At 32.1% G+C, this 9806-nt stretch overlaps 1 pseudogene; it reads right to left on the reverse strand.

Annotated features, from left to right (window-relative positions):
* Positions 1 to 7: 7 nt before the first annotated feature.
* LOC101490594 (pectinesterase-like) lies at positions 8 to 9551 on the reverse strand (annotated as a pseudogene).
* Positions 9552 to 9806: the final 255 nt, after the last annotated feature.

The following is a 9806-nucleotide window of genomic DNA, read 5'->3' on the forward strand; positions in this document are numbered from 1 at the left end:
CAGCAGTGAATCTGACAGCTTCATCTTTGGTAATGACACATTTCACCCACTTAACTCTTCATGTAGCATTGGCACTAGGTCCAATGTTGCCAAACTCAACGAAGTAAGAGTTTTCAGTGTTTGTTTCATTAACATTCCATATCGTATATCCATCTCGTTGAATAAAGTCATCAAAATAATTGTTAATGAAGACCACCCTTGAAAAAGCCTTCCATGGCCTTGCCAAGTAAGTCTTAACTGTAAACCGATAAGGATATAGTTCAATGTCTGGCTTGATGTAACAATTTTGAAGAACTATTCCACTGTGCTTACCCTTTTGGGATGAGCCATCTGCCACCACAACGTTTTGTTGTCCTTGAATGGGCTTCCTTACCAAGATCTTGGAGTTCTGGATTAAGGTAGTACCCTGACCGAAGATAAAATCAACGGTTCCATATATTTCACAGTTACGGTAGAATTGATGACCCTTGTTTGCGTATAATGTGTCTTGATAACCAAGAAATGCACACCGGAAGAATACTGAGCGATCACCTTCGACAAGAAGAGCTATTGCATATGGAGCTTTCGGACCAGCTTTATTCTCAAATGCAATTGACATGGCAATGAAGTCATCACCAAAGGTGGCTGCAAGTATATTTAAATATCAAAAAATTAATTCACATAAGATTAATTAGATAATAACACATCATATTTAATTTTTCGTTCACCTACCTAAATAAAAATTACTCGAATTTTGCATTAAACTTTTACAAGCAATTTTAAAAAAAATTATCTTCTTAATTAACATAAATAACTATTGTACACAATTTGTAATAAACTAACAAATTAAAATCTAATAAACATACTAGATTAACATAATAGAATCTTTATTCAATATTTTCTCTCACCCTGTTCTCGACTAACATAATTATCAAGTTAACTTATATTCTCAATATTAACTTTAAGAAATATAGATGAATAAAATAATGAGAAATAATGATCAACTTACAAAATGTAGCTCTTTTGGGTGTTTTGAGTCCACTCTGAACGTTCTTATTTTCAGTGGTAATTGTGTTTTTAGGGCCATCACCGTATAATAAAATATTTTTTTTTAGAGTCGATAGTAATGTACTCATAGTAGACACCCATTTTAACACATATAACATATCTTCCTCGATGATTCTCAAGGTACGAGTTAATAGCAGCTGTAACCGTTTTATATTGGCCACTACCATCCTTGGCCACAATGGTGTTGGGTCGAGCTAGACCTTTATGGAGCTCAGACAACAAGATACGTTCATGAGTAGAAAATCATGTAGGATAATCTTGGTGATCCACTTCAACAAGGCGACGAGATGCAAGCACCTTTTTATGGCCATTAGTGCTGACCACTATGAGTAAGATAAAAACATATGAAACAAAAATCTATTGAAAAAAGCATCGTGATGAGCTAGCAAAACGTGATGTGTTCAAGGATCTCATCCTGTGAGATTTTAACAAAGGCTTACTTTATATGTAGCAACAGGTTTTTAGAAGAGATGGATATGTCATGGATATTTTTATGAAAGTGGTGGAGTGTTTGGTATATGTCATGAGACTCGTAAATTGATGGAGTACATGAAAGCTTATAGAAATATGGAGGAAGAAGTGTGTAGGTATATCTATAGAAAAGTGATGTATAGAAAGTGGTAGAGTGGTGTCTATTATAGAGGAAGAAGTGGAGTTATGGTAATTGTGAAGTGAAGTTTGTGTATTTATAGAGTAAGAAGATGCATCCAATTGTGTGAGGGTGTTTTCATTGCTTTGGTATTAAGTGTGAAGTTAGACTCTTACAATTAGTGCTTTTCTTTTTTTTTGCTTTAGCATTGCCATCATCCATCCATGTATCAAATTAATCCGATTTTTACTAAATTTGGTTATGTATATTGGTTAAGACAATGACAATTACTATCAATATCATGCATGAATACTATACTATTCACATAGGCTTTTTTACATTGGTGACTAGGAAATGCATGTCAAATAATGGGTTGTGCTACCTAGATTGCTAATTGAAATATTGAGTTCCAAAGAAAAAGTGAAAACAAAATAAGATTAAAATTGGCTACTTGTTTTTAATAATAACTATGATTGCATCTTTATTTTTTTGGGCTTCATGACAATAAGTAAAAAAAAATCCTTTTCAACCAAATAAATAATAATACTTGAAAGTTGTAATAATGGCATGCTTACTTTATATAGTAAAAGTATAAAACTTGCTTAGCATTGCCATCATCCATCTATGTATGAAATGAATCCGATTTTTACTAAATTTGGCTATGTATCTTGGTTAAGACAATGACAATTACTATCAATATCATGCATAATATAAATGCTATACTATCCACATAGAGTTTATTTTACCATGGTGACTAAGAAATGCATGTCACCAATGCGTTGTCCTACCTAGATTGTTAATTGAAATATTGAGTTCCAAAGAGAAAGTGAAAACAAAATAAGATTAAAATTGGTTACTTGTTTTTAATAATAACTATGATTGGATCATTGTATTTTTGGGCTTCATGACAACAAGTAAAAAAAAACCATTTTGAACCAAAAGAATAATAATGCTTGAAAGTTGTAATAATGGCATGCTTACTTTTATATAGTAAAAGTATAAAACTGCATTCTTTTAGGGTTAGAGGAAAAATAAAATATATTTATTATTTCTTTAATAAGATATTTGTCATTTCTTTATTAGTAGTCTATTTTGATAATAAATAAATATAAACAAAGCATAAAAATTATCTTAATTAGAGAATTATATTTATTGTTATTAATTAAACATAATATAAAATATCTTAGATATATAGAAATAAATAAATAAAATTAATTGGAAAAGAAATGCCTCTGACTTCTCTCATATCTAAACAAAGTTAATTCAGTATTTCATATACGTGAACGTGTAAAATAATCAATTAGGAAATGAATAAGTGTCGGTAGTGACATGCATATTATAATAATATATGATAATAAACAAGAGAAATAGAGTTATGAAAGCATCAAGTTGAGTGTTGTTGAAATCAAGTCCAATTGGAGAATAAAAGGATACGAAAAGTAGAGTGAGATTAAGCAAGAGCTTAATTTGTATAGTGCAAGAGTTTAATTTGAAATGGTTTTTCACTCTCATAATTGATCCATGTATATCAATCTCGTTTGTCTTTTTCTTTATTTCATTGAAAAAATTGGTTTGATGCATGCATGCATCTCTAGCTTTCCATGCTTCCATGCAAACCAATAGCTTAGGGTGGGGACTAGAAAAATTAACTTTCCTATAATAAATTCCAAAATATTGTGGGACACTTTTGAAGATAATTATCAAGCTAAAAGGTTTTTTAGATTAGTGTTTGTCTATATAAAGAATATTGGATGAAATTTACCTTCCTATAATAAATTCCAAATATGTTTGGGACACTTTTCCAAAATATTGTTTGTCTATATATTAGATAGATAACTATGCTTTGGATTGTTGGTATATTTTTTCGACCAAAATATTTCTTATTTAAAATAAAAATTGTCTAATTTGGTCTGAGTCTAGAAATAAATTTTGTTTTTTTTTAATAAGTTATATTTATTCTTTAATTTGTATTAATACTAATTAATAGACTATTTTATTATATTATGAGGCTGAAAGATTTATTAGATTAGTGTTTGTCTATATAAAGAATATTGGATGAAATATACCTCCCTATAATAAATTCCAAATATGTTTGGGACACTTTTCTAAAATATTGTTTGTCTAGTAGTAGATAAACAACTATGCTTTGGATAGTGGGTATATTTCTTCGACCAAAATATTTGTCTAAAATTTTCATATTAAAAATAAAGATTGTCGAATATGGTCTCAGTCTAGAAATAAATTTTGTTTTTTTTATTAAATGTTATATTTATTCTTTAATTTTTATTAATAATAATTAATAGAAGTTTGTATAATTAATAGAATATTTTATTAGAAGTCCATATTAGATATACTCTTAAAAATACTATATTAAGGAGTACTGTTAGCTTAGAATTATAGTTACTTTTAAAATGTGATAATGTACATATTTTTTAAAATTATTCTTCTATTGTTAAGAAAATAAATAATTTCAACGATAAAAAAGAGAAAAATATAATCTATATTTTAAATATATCACATAGAGAGTTAAATGTAACATGGATACAATTGCAACCAACTCATGAGATATATACAATGGTATGCCCAAAGATATAAATACAATCCATCAAATCTAAAATCTCTCCAAACATGTGAAATATTTGTTTTGGACCACAGGAAAATCCTCCACCAATTACAAACTTGTTACTTATTACCTTCATTTTTTAACATTTGGAACTTTCTACAGTTATCTCACTATTATTAACTAGTTTATTCATATGTAGCTACTATTGCTTGCTTTCACTACGCCAAAAATGACATTTAACAGCGCCCATTTTACAGCGCTTGCTAAACACAAGCGCTGTTGTAATTATATTTTAAAAATAACGGAACCTTTTACAGCGCTTTTGATGACAAGCGCTGTAAAACAAGCGCTGTAGTAGGTCATATAACGTTTGCGCATCACGTTATAAGGCCTTTACAGCGCTTGTCAAAAAAGCGCTGTAAAAGGAAGCACTTTCGCGTATCAGTTACAGCGCTTTTTTCACAAGCGCTGTAAAATACATGCGCTTTCATTGAATTTAACTGCCTATTACAGCGCTTTTTTCACAAGCGCTATAAAATACATGCGCTTTCATTGAATTTAACTACCTATTACAGCGCGTTTTTCACAAGCGCTGTAAAACACATGCGCTTTCATTGAATTTAACTACCTATTACAGCGCTTTTTTCACAAGCGCTGTAAAATACATCTTTAAAATAATTATATACGTTGGAAACCCTCATATCCTCTACATCTTTCAAATAATTATATACGTTGGAAACCCTCATATCCTCTACATCTTTCAAATAATTATATACGTTGGAAACCCTCATATCCTCTACATCTTTCAAATAATTATATACGTTGCGAACCCTAATATCCTCTACGTACTGTGCGGCCATCTACGTTGTCTAAGGTATTTTTTACACATGATCTGTTATGTTTTGAAATTGTCAAAAATTGTCAAAAACTCATACCACATGATCTGTTCTGTTTTGAAATTGTTAGTTGATATTGGTTTCTTTTTGAAACTTGTTGATATGTTTTGAAAGCTTATTATTTTTGTTACTGCATTTATATAGGTGGTATAATATGGATAGGAAATGGATTTCAGCCAATCGATTGTCAAAAGAGTATGAAATTGGAGTGAAGGAGTTTGTTGAGTTTGCAGTGAAGAATGCAAAAGATCCAAATAGAGTAGTTTGTCCTTGTTTAAAATGTTGTTTTGGAAAACGTGTTAGAGAAGATGAATTAGAAGGACATCTAGTATGTAATGGAATTGATCAAAGCTACACATGTTGGATAAGACATGGTGAGAAAAAAAAAGGAAACATTAATTTTGAGAATAGTTCTACATATGCTTCAACTGATTTCGATACAGATACATATGAGCCGGACCGAGTTGATGAGATTGCAAAAGCAGTTGAAGAAGATCTTCGAGATTGTCCTAAAATGTTTGAAAGTTTGTTGAGTGATGCAGAGAAAGAATTATATAATGGTTGTACTAAATTCACAAGACTGTCAGCGATATTAAAGTTGTACAACTTAAAAGCGAGTAATGGATGGTCTGATAAAAGCTTTACGGAATTATTAACACTCATAAAAGATATGTTGCCAGATGATAATGAACTTCCCAGTCGGACCTACGAGGCTAAACGGATTTTGTGTTCTATTGGAATGAGTTACGAAAGGATTCATGCGTGTCCTAACGATTGCATTTTATTTCGAAACGAATATGAACTACTTAAGGCGTGTCCGAAATGCAATGTCTCTCGATATAAGAAGAAAGAATCTACTCCAGCAAAAGTCGTGTGGTATTTTCCTATAATACCAAGATTTAGGCGCATGTATCGCAGTGAAGAAGATTCAAAACACTTGACATGGCATGCAGATGAAAGAATTAGAGATGGAATGTTTCGACACCCTGCAGATTCCCCACAATGGGCAAAAATTGATCACGAGTATCCTGAATTCGGGATAGAGTCAAGAAATCTAAGACTTGCACTTTCTACTGATGGAATGAATCCACATGGTCTTCAAAGCATCTCACATAGCACGTGGCCTGTGATTTTGGTAATATATAACCTACCTCCATGGTTATGTATGAAGCGTAAGTTTATGATGTTGTCTCTGTTAATTTCTGGACCCAAACAACCGGGGAATGATATCGACGTATACTTGACTCCTCTAATCGAAAATTTAAAAAGTATGTGGGAGACAGGTGTGGAAGTTTATGATGGGTATAAGAAAGAATGTTTCAATTTAAGGGTTATGTTGTTCGGCATAATTAATGATTTTCCAGCATATGGTAATTTATCAGGATATAGCATTAAAGGTCAGTGTGCATGTCCTATATGTGAAGAGAGTACAAATTGGATGCGGTTGAAACATTGTAAGAAGAATGTGTTTCTTGGACATCGTAGATTTTTACCTTATAGTCATCAGTATCGTGGGTGGAGAAATGCATTCAATGGAAAATCAGAGGAAGGTAAAGCTCCTTTAGCACCGACTGGATATCAAATACTTGAAAAAGTACAAGGTTTGACCAATAAATTTGGCAAACCTTTTGCGGGAGAGCTGGTGAAAACTGGGTGGAAGAAAAAGTCAATTTTCTTTGAATTGCCATATTGGAAGTCATTGTATGTAAGACATTTCCTCGATGTGATGCATATTGAAAAAAATGTATTTGAAAGTGTTATTGGTACGTTACTCAATGTTCCAGGAAAGTCTAAAGATGGCGTCAATGCAAGATTGGACTTGGTCGATATGGGAATAAGAAATGAACTGGCTCCAGTAAAGAAAGGAAATCGCACATATCTACCTCCAGCCGCTCATACTCTATCTAGAAAGGAAAAAATTGTTTTATGTAAATTTCTACACGAAGTTAAAGTTCCAGAAGGATACTCTTCGAACATTAAAAATTTGGTTTGTATGAAAGACCTCAAGTTAAAAGGTTTGAAGACCCATGATTGTCATATTATAATGGAGCATTTGCTACCAATAGGTATACGTTCCATTTTACCTGAAAAAGTTCGACTAGCCTTAACTAGATTATGTTTCTTCTTCAGGGAAATTTGTAGTAAAGTGATCGACCCTCAGAAATTACCGACATTGCAGAGGGAAATTGTTGTTACTTTGTGTGAGCTTGAAATGTATTTCCCACCATCGTTTTTTGATATAATGGTTCACCTTACTGTTCATCTGGTTAAGGAGACACAACTTTGTGGGCCAGCTTATATGAGATGGATGTATCCGATAGAACGATATATGAAAATATTAAAAGGGTACGTAAAAAGTAGAAGTCGACCAGAAGGTTGTATTGCTGAACGATACATTGTTGAAGAGGCTGCTGAATTTTGTACTGAATATCTGTCCAATGTTGAATCCATAGGGCTTCCCATGTCTCGTCATTCGGGAAGACTATCAGGAGAAGGGATAACTGGAAGGAGACTACTGACTATATCAAGGACAGAATGGGAGCAGGCACAATTGTATGTTCTGCACAATGATGATGAGGTTCAACCGTATGTTACAATACACATTGATCAGTTATCTCGTTTGAACATGAATAGGAATCAAAATTGGATAACTCGAGAGCACAATCGAAGTTTTGTAACATGGTTAAAAAATCACATAATGTCAAAATTTGATATAGACCCCGGATCAATTTCAAATAGATTGAGGTGGCTAGCAAATGGTCCGAGCTTACATGTCTTTTCTTACACTGGTTATGTTATTAACGGCTACACATTTTATACCAAAGAACAAGATGATCAGACCACTATGCAAAATAGTGGAGTCACTCTCGTAGCTGAAGCGATGCATGTCTCAAGTGCAAAAGACAAAAACCCAATATATGCAAATCTATCATATTTTGGGGTTATCGAGCGCATATGGGAGTTAGACTACACAATGTTTCGTGTTCCCATATTTGGTTGCAAGTGGGTCGATAATAATAATGGCGTTCGGATTGATGAGTCAGGATTCTTGCTTGTCGATTTTAATAGGGTGGGATACAAAGACGAGCCTTTTATTTTAGCGTCGCAAGCTCAACAAGTGTTTTATGTCACTGATCCTTCTAATGATAAATGGTCTGTTGTCCTATCGACCAATAAAATAAGTGATGATAACAATAATGATGAAGATGTTGGTAATGATCTTTTATTTGCAACATCACAACAACCACATGAAATTGATTCAACTGATGATGGTTTATATCTTAGAGATGATCATGATGAGGGAATTTGGATTAATCCATCGTTTCGTATTGTAAATGGACAAACAAATGTGAATGTCACCAGGAAAAGAAGAAGGGCATCTTAATGTATATGTTTAATTGTTTTATATAAGCTATGCATGTAATCTGAACTGTGTTATTGTAAATATGCATGTAATCTGAATTGAGTGTTTTTATACTAAGTTCTGATTAAATTATTTTCTGATTAATTTATTTTCTGCTTATATTTAGCTTGATTTGAGTGTTTTATACCAAGTTCATGTAACAATGAGTGTTTTATATTTAGCTTGATTTACATGAACTGAACTGAATATAAATTAGTAATTTACATGAACTGAACTGAACTGAACTGAATAGAGAGATTCTCTTTTGCTCAGTGCATATATATATATATAGATTCTTCAGAATACTCATTTCTAATAATTCATCATCTCCTAAAGTATTGTGATAAAGACAATGATAACAATATTTTTAATCCAATAAACAATGATAAAAATGTTTTTAATGTCATCCCAACCCAAATAAACCAAACACAAAAATAAAATAAAGAGACATTTTACAGCGCTTATCTTAAAAAGCGCTGTAAACGATCCTTTTAAAAATAAAATAATGAGTGATTTATACCTTTTACAACGCTTTTCACACAAAGAGCTGTAAACGACTCTTTTGAAAATAACTAAAAAAGACATTTTACAGTGCTTATTTGACAAAGCGCTGTAAAAAAGCTTTAAAAATAATATTCATCAGACACCTAATTTCTTCAAACACCTTGTACGCATCATGGGAATCCAAAAAACATCAGACACAAACTCATTTCTTCAAACACCTTGTACGCATCATGGGAATCCCCAAAAACACATTGTTAACAAAAACATCAGACACAAACCCATTTTTCACAACATGGCAATGATCCTGAATACCAAGTTTCGATTTAAGAAGGAAAGAGAATGTAAAGAGATAAAAAGGGTGTTGAGGTGGAGATTGAATTGTGAAAGAGTAAGCTTTGATGTTTGTGAAGAAGATGCATAAAAGGAGAAGAGTTTGGTGAAGAGGAAGGGATTTTTGTGGTGACCAGTTACTACTATGTGGGTTTTGCATGCATGTTGAGCTTGTTTAAAAAATAACATAACATAACAAAACACAAAAACAATAAGGCATTTTACAGCGCTCATGTGTAAAAGCGCTGTAAAAGAGTCTTTTAAAATTAACATAAAGAGACATTTTAGAGCGCTTATGTGTAACAACGCTGTAAAAGGCTTTAAAAAACATTCATATAACATAATAACACATGGAGGTCTTTTACAGCGCTTATTTGGGAAAAGCGATGTAAAAGAGTCTTTTAAAATTAACATAAAGAGACATTTTAGAGCACTTATGTGTAAAAGCGCTGTAAAAGGCTTTAAAAAACATTC

Source organism: Cicer arietinum, unplaced genomic scaffold (assembly GCF_000331145.2).
Source record: "Cicer arietinum cultivar CDC Frontier isolate Library 1 unplaced genomic scaffold, Cicar.CDCFrontier_v2.0 Ca_scaffold_1273_v2.0, whole genome shotgun sequence".
NCBI classification, from domain to species: Eukaryota; Viridiplantae; Streptophyta; class Magnoliopsida; order Fabales; family Fabaceae; genus Cicer; species Cicer arietinum.